Source organism: Cavia porcellus, unplaced genomic scaffold (genome assembly GCF_034190915.1).
Source record: "Cavia porcellus strain 051 isolate PalLab524CR breed Dunkin Hartley unplaced genomic scaffold, mCavPor4.1 scaffold_11, whole genome shotgun sequence".
Lineage (NCBI taxonomy): Eukaryota > Metazoa > Chordata > Mammalia > Rodentia > Caviidae > Cavia > Cavia porcellus.
Genome location: NW_026947494.1, coordinates 49,026,202 through 49,038,410, shown reverse-complemented (window position 1 = coordinate 49,038,410; position 12,209 = coordinate 49,026,202). Strand labels below are relative to the sequence as shown.

Sequence of the window (12,209 nt, the reverse complement as noted above, 5' to 3'; positions counted from 1 at the left end):
GGATGCAGGGGTCCAATTCTAGCGCTTGGTGTTGCATTATAAAACATGATCCTTGTCTATACTACTATGGTTTCTTGTTTTGGCTTCCAAATTAGAACAGCGGCCAAGAGAAACAGAATCAGACACAAGACCAAATTAACTGGGAGGAAAAACTAAACTAAACTAAACTAAAGCTTAGAGGCCCCACACTGACACTGATCCCAGGTCCACCTCCCAGTGCAACAGTAGATAAGGAGAAGTGAGTGTGCTAGACTTTGTTCCTCTCAACAGTTGGCAGTTAGTGTAGAGGGGAACAGGAAAACGGTTCATTAATATTATATACCATCTGCTCGTCATTGTTCTAAAAGTCTGCTCCCCAAATACTGGCAGCTCCACCAGTTTCTTAATAATTTAGCACGAGTGGTGCTGGCCTAAATCGGGCTCCTTCTCTGTGGGCGTCCTTGGGTCGCTGCAGCTCCTCTCGGGAGAACCAAGCCCAGCGCAGCCTCTGCGGACAGGACTCGCACGCGTTCCCTGCTCCGACTCCTTGCCCAGGTTTGCCTCTTCCGATTGTGCTCCTACACCCCATTCCCAACTGCGTTCTAAGGCTACCATTCTCCCTCGGCTGGGCTCCAGCGCTTGGGTGCACGAGCCCGGCCCGGGCGCAGGCCGCGCGAGGCCCTCCGCGGAGGTGGGCGCAGGCGGGGGCGCGCTGGGTCCCGCCCCTGCTCCGCGGCCCGCACCTGGCAGCCGGCGGCGGGCACCTGGGCGGAGGCTGCGGGCGGCGGGGCGGAGATGGCGCCGCCCTGCGTGACGCGGCGGGGTGGGCGAGCCGCAGGTGGCACCCGCCCGCCCCCCGCCGGGGCACAGCCTGGTCGTCGGCGCGGCGGCGGGCACTGCTGGCAGGCTCGGCTCCCGCGTGGTGAGTGCGGGCGCCGGGCTGGGCCGGGCCGCGCCTCTGTGGGGCGCGGAGGGCGAGGGGGCCGGCGGGAGCGAGCCGAGTGCGCCGGGGGCGGGAACGGCGGCGGGGTCCGCCAGGACGGCGGCTCCCGGGAAGTTGGGCGCCCACCCTCGCCCCGGCGTCCCCGCCATCCCGAGGTCCGGGCGGAAGCGCCTCCCCGCGGAATGGGTGAGCGGGCGAGGACCGGCAACCTTGGCGCGGAGGTCGCCGCGGGCTCGGAGTCGGCCTGGCCGGCCACCTCGTGCGCCACGAGCCCCTTTCTTTCCGCCGCCCTCCTGCCCCGCGTGCTTTTGTGTTCTCGCGGTCGGGGTGAACTCGGGGAGCTGCTCCCGGACTGGGGCGCGGTGGCTCCGGTTTCCGGAGCAGCATCTAGTCCCGGTGGCTGCCGCTGGGAGGGAGGAAGAGTGCAGAGCTGTGGAACAGGTCCTTCCGGAGATGGAAGATGGCATCTCCAAGGTGTCTTCCTTGGAGAATGGGCCTTTCCCTCCCCATCAGCCAGTGCAGACTGACACTCACGGAGGCTCCTTGTGCTCCCCGAGGAACTGGGGCTAGGACGGGTCTGAGCTCTCCTGCCAGCTCCCCTGAGATCCGGTAAACAGATCCCACAGCCCAGGGAAAAAGTGTTAGCAGCTCGGGTTCTCCCCGTGGGTTTTACTCTGTCCTGCTGAGTTAGCCTCCCCAAGCTTTTCTTCTTCCCCTCTCCTTCCTTGCCTTTACTGCTTAACTGTCCTAAGAGTCACTGACATTAGTGTCACTACCTCCTTACCGCCATTTGCGTATTAATTGCCTTAGTTTGTAATATCTGCTTCTAAGGAAATTGATCACCTCAAAGTCACTTAGAACTAAATAAAGTCTGTCCTTGTGCCATGACAGACATTTATCAAGTGCTTGTATGCTAGGTAAGCGCTGACCTAAGTGTTTATGCTAATGATGGCAATCTTCCACAATCCTGTGAGATAGATGATATTGTCATTTTGCCGATGAGGAAACTGAGGCACAGAGGACCCACACCTAGATTCCAGTAGGGGTTTCTGCTCTGGGCTCTGGCTCTTGGGCAGAAGCTGTTGTTTTCCGTGCTAAGCTCTCTCACCCCGAGTTATTTTCTTGGTCCTTGTTTTCCTGAAGTGCTGCGCTGTTTCAAGCATCAGAGACCAGGCTCTTGGCCTTTGGTCCCTTTTTCCTTCTGTGTGCCTTTCCAGGCAGTGAAGCTCTGGTGATCCAGAACAAGGATGTGTGTATACTAAACACACGCTTTGCTTGAGCACCATCCCTAGCCTCACTCCTTTTTTTTTTTTTACACATAGATTTTATGGGATTTTGCTTCCTCACTCACCTTTATTTCTCTGGCTTTAGATTTAGTGCTCCTCACATCCCATCAGTTTTAGTATAACATCTCACTGCACATTAGGCTATTCCTTTGGACTTGGCCTGCTCTCTCCCCAAGTCCATGCAAAAGATTATTTCTGTCAGGGCTCTCACTATTACCCTAGTCACCAAGGTGCACCATTTCTGTGTCATGTACCCGCACCTGAACGTGAAATCTCTGTTTCAGCTTCTGTGGGGTCATGTATAGCACTCATCAACCTCCGCCCCCACTAGATGTCGTCATGATGGTTGGATGAAGCTGCAGTCAGGCCAAGTGGGAGTCACTTCCCAAAACCCGTGTAAGGTGTTGTAGGTCTGAATTTCCCTTGGGAGGCACTGCCACTCTTCTCCAGATTCCTTCTTCCTCCCCTCATTTATCTTATACCAGTTTCTACTGTTATCTTTTCAAGTGCTTTTTAGATAAGTATCATTAACAACTTATGACATTATATCTTCAGGCCTTACACCTGTTAATAAATATTTGTAAAATATGATATGTTAGGAATTAATGTAGCAGAGATAGAGTGGGTTTCATGATGTTGGAAAGGAAGGCAGAGTGTCTAGGAGAGTGCTTACAGAGTGTTTGGGACTTTGTGTAGTAGATACAGGAGATTGTTGGTGAAAGTCACCTGCTATGCTGCTACAGGTAAGAACCTGATTGTCCTGACTAAATGTTATCTGTAGAGGTGTAATGAGCAGGAACAAGTCAGTGGGCAGTTATGAATCTTATCTTAACAAAATATGAAACTAGTCTTTTTTTAAAGCCTTCTTATTGACAAAATAGTGCACACCTAAAGTGCAAGCTAACAATGGTTACAGTGAGATTTGCTCCAGAGTGGATTCAATAGTTGGATGATATTTCAGTCAGGCCAACTAGAAGTCTTTTCAAAAGCCTGTGTAAGATATTGTGGACCTGATCTAAGTTTGAGAAGCATTGCCAGGAAAGAATTGGCTTTCCATAGGAAGATGTGAGGGGAGGAGTAAAGAAAACTGGAAATCAGCTGTAAAATAATTAGCTGGGGGAGAGGAGAAGAGGGTTCCAATCCCCTGAGCCTAATTCCACCACAATGTCTATTTTACATTTTTATGTTTGCCTCTCTCTTTTTCTATGCATCATACTTCATAGACAATTTTCATATTTTGTTTTCCGTATAACACACAGGAAGCACTTTTGATATTAAATAATTTTGAACACTGTTTGCTTTATATTCAGTAAGTACAATGTGCTTTTCATAACACACCATTGTTGGACAGGTAATCTAGCAACATTATAAACAATCTGGATTGTCATTTTTGTAGACAAATCATTTTGTAAATAGGGGATTGATTCCATAAGATAGTGTTAGTCACCTTTCTGCTCTTTGACAAAATACATGAGATAAACAACTCACAAGGAAAGATTGATTTTGGCTCACAGCTTCAGAGGCTTCGGTTCATGATTGACCAGTTCCATTGTTTTTAGGCCTGTGGCAAGGCAGGAACATCACTGTGGAAGGGTATATATAGCAGAAGAAAGCTGCTCACCTCCTGGTGGTCCCTTTTTCCTTCTGTGTGCCTTTCCAGGCAGTGAAGCTCTGGTGATCCAGAACAAGGATGTGTGTATACTAGGAGGAATCAAAGAAGGGCAGAGAGCAGTATCCCTGGTGACCTATTTCATCAGCTGTACTCGGCCTTTTAATAGCCCATGGAGCTATGAACTCATCAATGAATTAATCCGTAACCCACCATGTGTTTATGTCTTTTTATGGCCATCTTGTCAGGACATAGGTCATACTAAGTTGGGGCCCACCCTACTCCAGTGCAACCTCACCTTAATTAATTGTATCTGTATGGACCTGATTTCCACATAACATTACATGCTGAGGTACTAAGGTTAGGAGGTACTAGGGTACTGGGGTTAGGACTTCAAACTTTGTTTTTGGAAGGATCTGATTCAGTCTGTGCTAGGAAAGATACAACACAATTAAATATATATATATATATATGGTCCTATCTTCAGATAATTTCTAGTTTGTACATGTAGGACTTTTTCTGATTTAATTGTTTATGCTTCATGATGTGTTTGCAAACTGCAAATAGTTTTAGTATAGGGAAGGATGTTATTTATCAATGGCATTGGAGTCGTAAATAATGGCAGCACACTACGCTGAGAAATAATAGGAATTTGAACAATTCCTGTCATACATTATAGAAAGAAACATACCAGAAGCATAGTAGTTAGGTAAAAATATATCTTACGTATGTTTTTGTGATTGATACAATTTTGACCATTCATAAGTTATGAAAAATTTTGAAACCAATACAAACTAGGCAGTTTGTAAGACTGGTCTTTTAAATTCTTTTCCAGTTATTCTTGTTAACTGATTGGGCTATATAAAAACATGTATTATTACATTATTATATAAGATTTTTCTTTTTGTAAATCATAGAAATAGGCATACCATCTTACATTTTTCTTGATTACAGTATTATTGAAATGAGTACGTTTCCCATATAATGTTTTAAGTTTTCCAGGTTAAAGGCCAGTCAGTCAGCCTGGAGAAGCAGTTACTCAAGCCATAACCACCAGCAGCACAGTTTTTCAGTCTCCTTTGAGGCACTGAGGCAAACGTACACAAAACTGAGGAATTTCAGAGATTGCATATTTATACTTGAGTGTCAGATCTGTGTTAGGCAAAGTGCTGGCAGCATGCCAAAGCCTGTCTTTGTGGACCATAGGGAGGCAAGCAGTGACAAACTGTGTCATACACAGACAGACAGGGTGTGGGAGGCAAGCAGAGGTAAACAGAGAGGATCGCCCTGCTGAGCTGGAAAATGAGAATGGAGAGTTGAGCACTGAAGAGTGAGGTGAGGGATGGGAAATCAAATCCAGGTGGCGAGAATGCAGGTGCAGATCAGAGAACTGGGAATACCCCAGCATAACCACAGAGGAAGGTATGAGATGAGGTTGCATAGGCATGGAGGGGCCTGCTATACCTACTAAAGATTTGGATTTTATCCTCAAGTTGATGGGAGCCATTGAAGACCTATAGGGTGGGACCTGTTAAGATTTTTAAACTCATCCTTCTGGTGTCTGCCACTTACATGAAACCTCTCCTTCCATACAGGCTCCAACTCATTTCCCTGTCTGATCTGGAAAGGATAGCTGTCTTCTTGCTAACCTTAGCTATCATGTTTTTGCTTAGCTAATTCCAAACTTCAAGACTTTTGGGATAGAAGATCTACCAAATAGAAGAAGTATCCCTTGAGTGTCCTCTGTGCCTCTGTGATTATAAGGTATCAAATTTGTGTTTAAATTTATACGTCTTATTAACAAGTAGGAAGTAGAAAGTTTGGACATATTTTAGTCCAAATAATCTGTATACCGTTCTAGTGAAGCACTTTACACACATTCTGTTATGTATAATCTGAAGTCATCGTCGTGATGCACAGTGGTATGGGAAGCTTAAAGAAAACAGAAAGGGTACTTACAATATACTGCAGGAGTCATGCAGCCAGTGGGATCTGTGTACTGACTCTGTGTTGAGAAAGTGCTGGGACTGTGATGTTATATGGTAGTTTTGTGAGGACGTAAAGGAATCATAAAAGTAAATTCAGTTAAAGACTTTTTAGGGTCAGTGGTAAAAATGTGAGATTTTGAAAAAAGAGTTTGGTTTAGTAGTCCTTAACCTGAATACATTTCCTCTTTCTGTCTGTCTCAAACTTCTAGAGTATGTCCTAGTAGGAAATTGGGGATTTGTTTGGTTTTTAGAATTAAATGACATATCTAAGTGTAGAACAGGGTAAAAAGTGCTTGTTGCTTAAGAATGGCTTGTCTTAAGTCCTTCTTGTGAATTTCTGAGCAAATGTAGAGTGGGATTTTTTAAAATTAAGTTGTGAGAACCACTATTCCAAAATAGAAAAAAGATGTAGATGTTTAAACATGTTCAATTTCCATTTCTGTAGATTAATAGAACAGTTGCATGTTGTAAATTTGCATGTGGTTCATCCTAATAATAATATAATATTGTGCCAGGTGTGAGAAACACTATCTGTTCCCTGTTCCAGTTGCTGGGTAATTGGGCCAACCACAATATGTGGTATTTGTTGTTGTATTTGTAACCTACTGATGCAGGTTACACTTGTTGTTGCAGTAGATAATTTAAACAAGTGTAAACTTAGGAAACCTGAGTCCAGAAGGATAAGGTATATGTGGAAAGGAAGTTGAATTCTTTGGAAAATTTCCATACAAGTGAGCCACTGAAAAGAAGTGTCAGGGAATCTACAAAATCTTGGAAAGAACATCATAAAAGTATGGAAAGATATAATCCTGACTTACCTTGTTTCTTTGTTTTGATTTTATATTTTGTAATCAGCTAAGAAAACTAGAACGGGAAGTTGTAAAAAATAATTATCCCTAAAAAATATTTGTGAGTAGCACTTTCTTTTTCTTTCTTTCTTTCTTTCTTTTTTTTTTTTTTTTTTTTTTTTTTTTTTTTTTTTTTTTGTACCAGGGATTGGACTTAGTCTTGTGCTTACGAGGCAAGTGCTTGGAGCTACTGAGCTAAATCCTCAGCCCCAGGTAGCACTTTCTTGAAGTCTTTTTTGAAAACATGAGGAAATGAAAACATGTTTGTACACTTTAAGGCAAATGAAATGTTTATAGTAGGTACTTGACTTTTTGATATTTCACTATTAATATTTGTTTGATTAACTAGAACCAGTCAAAATTGGTGCTATTAGTCTTACTGTAGTTGTTTATGCTGTGTTATAGTCAGTAAGCAGAACTATTGTACCTGGAGTTACTACACTAAGAAAGAACAATGTTGCCAGAATCCATATAGATTTTCTTTTCTTTGCTTAATAAACTATGGTAATGGTAAACAGTCAGCTCATACTTCTTCCTATAAATTGGACTTTCGGCTTCTATAAAATGTTTAAATTAATTTTAACATGAAGCAATATATAGAATGTAGGGGTGGTTCCTGCCTGCCTTAATTAGCTTATGTAAAAATAAAAAAAAATACATACTATAGCATTAGCCATGGTTTATCAATCTTGATAAAAAAGGTTTGTGCTGTTAACAAAGCTGACAAGTTGACTGGAGCAAGATACATATATTCTAGTTCTAAGTAGTAATTATGGAAGTATGGTCACTCTTTTCTAAAGCATTAATGTTGATGTAAAAAGGTTGAACTTAAAAGACGAGAAAAGGTATATTTCATAATAATAACACCATTTATTAACCACTGGCTACATACCAGGTATTGTGCTAAATTCTGTATATGCTTTATCTCATTTAGTCTTCACAAAAGTCTTCTGAAGAACGTAATACTGTTGCCATTTGATAAATAAGGAACCATGAGGTTGAATCTCACCGAGCTATGCCTAAAAGTTATCCTACCCAAGGGTCTAATAAGTGAACTTCTGCCAGCACATGAACATGTAGATCATTTTTTAAAGAAATGTTAGAGTGTTTCAAGCTGAGGGAATTTAGAAAGGAATGTAAGGTCATTTTGGCCAACTTTGTGTGTGTGTGTGTGTGTGTGTGTGTGTGTGTGTGTGTGTGGTAGTGGGGATTGAACCCAGGGCCTTCATGATGAGCTATATTGCTAGTGAGTTTTGTTTTATTTTGTTTTCTTTTTACTTAAATACTAGGTTTTGATAAGGCATTAAATTGCCCAGGCTGATGTATAATTCGCATTCTTCCTGCCTCAGCCTCTTGAGAATGCTGGAGTTGCATGCATGTGCCATACACCCCGCTATGCCAACTTCGTTTATAGGTGAGACTGGAGAGCCAGCAAGGCCAAGTGGTTTGACCAACACCACAAGCCTAGTTAGCATCAAGGACTAGAAATAAGTTCTCACAAAGAGTTCCAGATGGTTTTCTAACATGATCATTAACTCTGAGCATGACTCTGCACTGCATTTTCGAAGCTCCAGAATTGCCCTACTTCCTCCTCATCTCCAAGGAAGAATGGTAACTACTCGAAAACTGTAGCATGTGGATGGGGCGAGGACTATGCTTCCTCTAGGTTACAGACAGGAAGACCAAAGCTAAGACAGTGCTAAACATTTCCCTGAACCATGACTGAAAGTGTTAAAGAAGAAAATACATTATTTTAGCAAAGAGGACTAAATTGTCCAGGCCAAGCCATGGGCTTTCTCTTCATCTAACTCTTCTTCCTTTCCCTGTTCTCTTTTTTTAGTGCCAATTTCCATCTTCTTTCATTGGCTTCTTGCATATTTCAGGAAGTACCATTTGTGAGGTGGAGATTAATGGAGAATTAGGTCTCCGTGCTTTCTTGTAAATCCCCTGAAATCATCTGTCAGCCCCCAACTTTTGGTTTTTCTTCATTTCCTCATTAGCCCAGAGCACTGGTGGGTTGCTAGCCATCTCCTTCATATCAAGCAAATGTGTGTTGTTGCTCAGTTCTTACTGTGTTGTGTGCACTGAATTCAGTTTTAGAGACCAGAACATGAGAGGTTCTGAGAAATTTAAGTGATTTTTCTCACAGTTATTTGTGTGGTGTGTGACAGACCTGAGTTTACAATGCAGACATTCTGCCTGTACATCCTGCTACTTAATGATATATGGTTTTAGAGTCTATTTTCTCATCTTTAAAAAAAGTTGTTAGACAAATAATTCATTTGCTTATTAAATAAGATTAAAATTTGCATATTATCATATAGAGTTTATATTTTTTTTCCAAATACGTCTTGACATGCTCAAAATAAATGTACTATGATGCAAGTATGTCATGAATGTAATGATTTTTTGTTTTCCCTTGAAGGACACAATAAAAGAAACTTATTAAGTAGATTTAATAAAGAATAAAGATTTCATCAAGAAACTGCAAGTACTCTTCAAATTCATATTAACTTTTTATTTTAATAGTACTAGGGATTGAACTCTGGGCCTTGTGCATGGTAGGCAACCACTATCCTAGAGAGCTATAACCCCAACTCTTTTAAAATTTTATTTTGACATGGGGTCACAGTGAGACACTTTGGGTGGCCTGGAATTTGTGATCTTCCTGCCTCAGCCCCAAAGTAGAGGGCTTATATATAGTACTACCATTCATGATTCAGTGTTAGTTTTTGATAACTCACTTTATAGCTGTTAATGGTGTGATAACTCATTTATGTTAATAAAGGAAGACTGTTTGAAGGAATTTCTTCAGTTTCTAAGGCTAGGTTAGTGTCTTAGTTACTTTTTACTCATCGCTGAGACAAAATACCTGATGCCCAAGTTGGGAAAGGAAAGATTTATTTCTTACAGTTTTTGGAGGTTTCAGTCCACACTCAGTTGGCTCCAAGGCAGGCGGGCATGGCTAGGCCACAGTTCATGGCAGCTGCTACCAGCAAGCAGGAACCAGCAAAGAACAAGACACACCTTCTTCCTGCCATTACATCGCATCCTGGCTCCACCCCTATGTGGGTGGAGCACTAACATCAAACATCCAAGCACTAGACAATGAACCAATCACAAATGCACAATGCAAACTCATGAGGCCTGGGGGACACAGACATAAACCATGACATTCCACCCCTGGCCCCCAGGACTCATGTAAATCCTTTATACAAAAGACATTTAGTACACCTCCAAAAGTTGCCGAAGTCCTAACAGTTTCAGCATTGCTAAAAAGTCTAGGTCCCAAGTCTCCTCCAAGATCTACGGCAAACTTAACTGTAACCCCCTGTACAAATGAAACAAGGTTAAACATTTTTGAAATGCAAAGGCACAAGATAAACATTACCATTCCAAAAGTTACAAACGGGAATAGAAAGCATTGGAAACAAAGCAAGTCCAACATCCAGCAGGATGAACATTAAGTCCTAGAGTTTTAAGCTCATCATCTGAAGCAAGCTGGTTACAAGCACCAAAAGGCTTGGGTGATTCCAGTGATGTAAGCAAACAACTGTAGCACTATAGAGAAGCGCTTCTTAACGTGAAGTTGGTCTGTGGGTGACCATGAGAAGGTCTGTAAACTTGCCATCACATCAACCTTGGGGACTCATACAGTCTCTCTCAGAAGGTCTCTCAGTTATATGCAATCAAGGTTTAAAAGCTAATGATTTAGGAAACATGAAATTATATATACATAAAAAGCCTTAAAAATTTAATTATCTCTCTTTAATTTTGTGTATTCTTTGCTTACTATGTGTCTTGCACATGAAAGTAAAATCCATAAGAACCCGGATCTTGTAGTGTCCCTAGTGTCAAGAGTGTTTGGTGCATAGTAGATGTCGGTAGTTGTTTATTAAATGAATGTGAACATAGTCACTTTTCCCAGAGATCTTACAGTTTCTGATACTTACGAGCCTTCAGTTGTGTTTGTGAACAGAGGACTTTAAGACCCTGTCAGTGAAAGCTCACATAAAGAAGAGCCAACAAGTCTTGCTCAAAATAAAATGATGTGGGTGGAAAAGGAAGGCAGAATGAGATTGGGGGCAGACAGTCAGAAACGCATTGACTGTTTTCTCCTATTTAAGAACGAAGAGAAATTTCCCTTTTTTTTTAAGAAAAGAAAAATATAGCTGTATTGGTAACCATTTATAAAGCTTAAAGTGAGCCAAGCTTAAAATGAAAATAGATGAAGATAGCATGTATCACATTTCCAGAAGTGCCTGGCTCCTCTGAACTGTCTGCTCTTTGAGGTCTCATTAAGAGCACTCACTCAGTTGCATGAGTCCAAAGGGCTGCTTGCCAAATTGAGACCTGAACCTTATCAGCCTTGTAATCATTCCAGATTGATCTCTTCCATGCTTTTTCGCAGTGACAGTTATTCTGCATCCCACTGCTAACTCACAGGTAGTTTTGTGGACCAGATAACCATAGTTCTATGGTTTTTGTATTCACAATTCTAAGTCATTTTTCATAGCAAATGGAGATAAAATAGAGTTACGACATGGACAGGTTTTCTGTGCTTACCTAAAGTCATTTCTATGTCATCAATAATTTTCTGGCTACAATACATAGTAATTGCAAAACTAGAAAACTCATTATAGAAAATGATAAAAAATATACAGAAACTTGTAACGAAAGGAAAGCTTCTCGCTTATAATCATATCAACCAAAAATAACAATTTGCAGACATTTTGGAGAATTGCTTTTTCTTGAGGAACAAATATTGAGAGATAATTTGGATGAAGAACAAGAACCAATTTTTAGTGCAATTTTACAAAACTTATACCATAAGCATATTCAGCATGCAAATTTTATTTAGTCTATAAAAACTCATTTTATGGAAATTTCTAGGCATTTATAAAATTAGAATACTGTAATAAACTGAACATATCTGTCACCCAAACTTATGACAATCTTGTTTTATCTGTAAACATTTCAGTAAAACGAATAGACCAAAAATTAAGAACTTAATACTACAATAACATTATCACACTTAAAAAGTTAAAATGATTCTTCAATGTTACCAGATACTCAAATGAATATGAAAAATTTTCAAATAAATATCAGTCAGGTCATGAATGAAAGGGAAGTAGTATAGAAACTTTTTATTAATAAGGTTATATACAGTCTACTTAAATCGAAATTACAAGGAAAAATTGAAAGTGATAGACATTCAGCTATGCTTATCTCACAGATTCCTATGAATGCATTACTAGGCAGTCTGCAGTTGGTATTTTATCTTTGCTGTTTCCTTATCTGAGTGTTTACACTTAAAGTGCAGTGTTCACCTATTCTGCGTCACTTTTTGAAAATTTTAGGTATTTTTGGAATTAGAATAGGGAAAAAATGTGAACTGGATACTTAAAAATCAGCAGTTTGCCGTGTTCCCATAAGGTCCCATAATCAATACATTTTTCTGCAAGTATAAATACTTTTCCTGGAGTAGAATAAAAGATAACATTAGGCATACGTTTCCTTAAATTAATAAAGCAGAGCTAATCCATTTATTCTTAT

The 12,209-nt window shown here is 41.0% G+C and overlaps 1 protein-coding gene across 4 annotated transcripts in view; it reads left to right on the top strand.

The window, feature by feature from the left end:
* Nucleotides 1-513: 513 nt before the first annotated feature.
* Nucleotides 514-12,209, top strand: part of Elovl7 (ELOVL fatty acid elongase 7) — a 59,512-nt gene continuing 47,816 nt past the window's right edge. The window contains exons 1-2 of one of the 4 annotated variants that reach the window (XM_063258205.1): nt 790-901; nt 5,413-5,581. The gene's annotated coding sequence lies outside the window, so the exon portion shown is untranslated. Of the gene's footprint in view, nt 535-762; nt 902-5,412; nt 5,582-12,209 lie in introns of those variants that run through there. The other 3 variants (XM_063258208.1, XM_063258209.1, XM_063258207.1) reach the window with 3 other exon arrangements.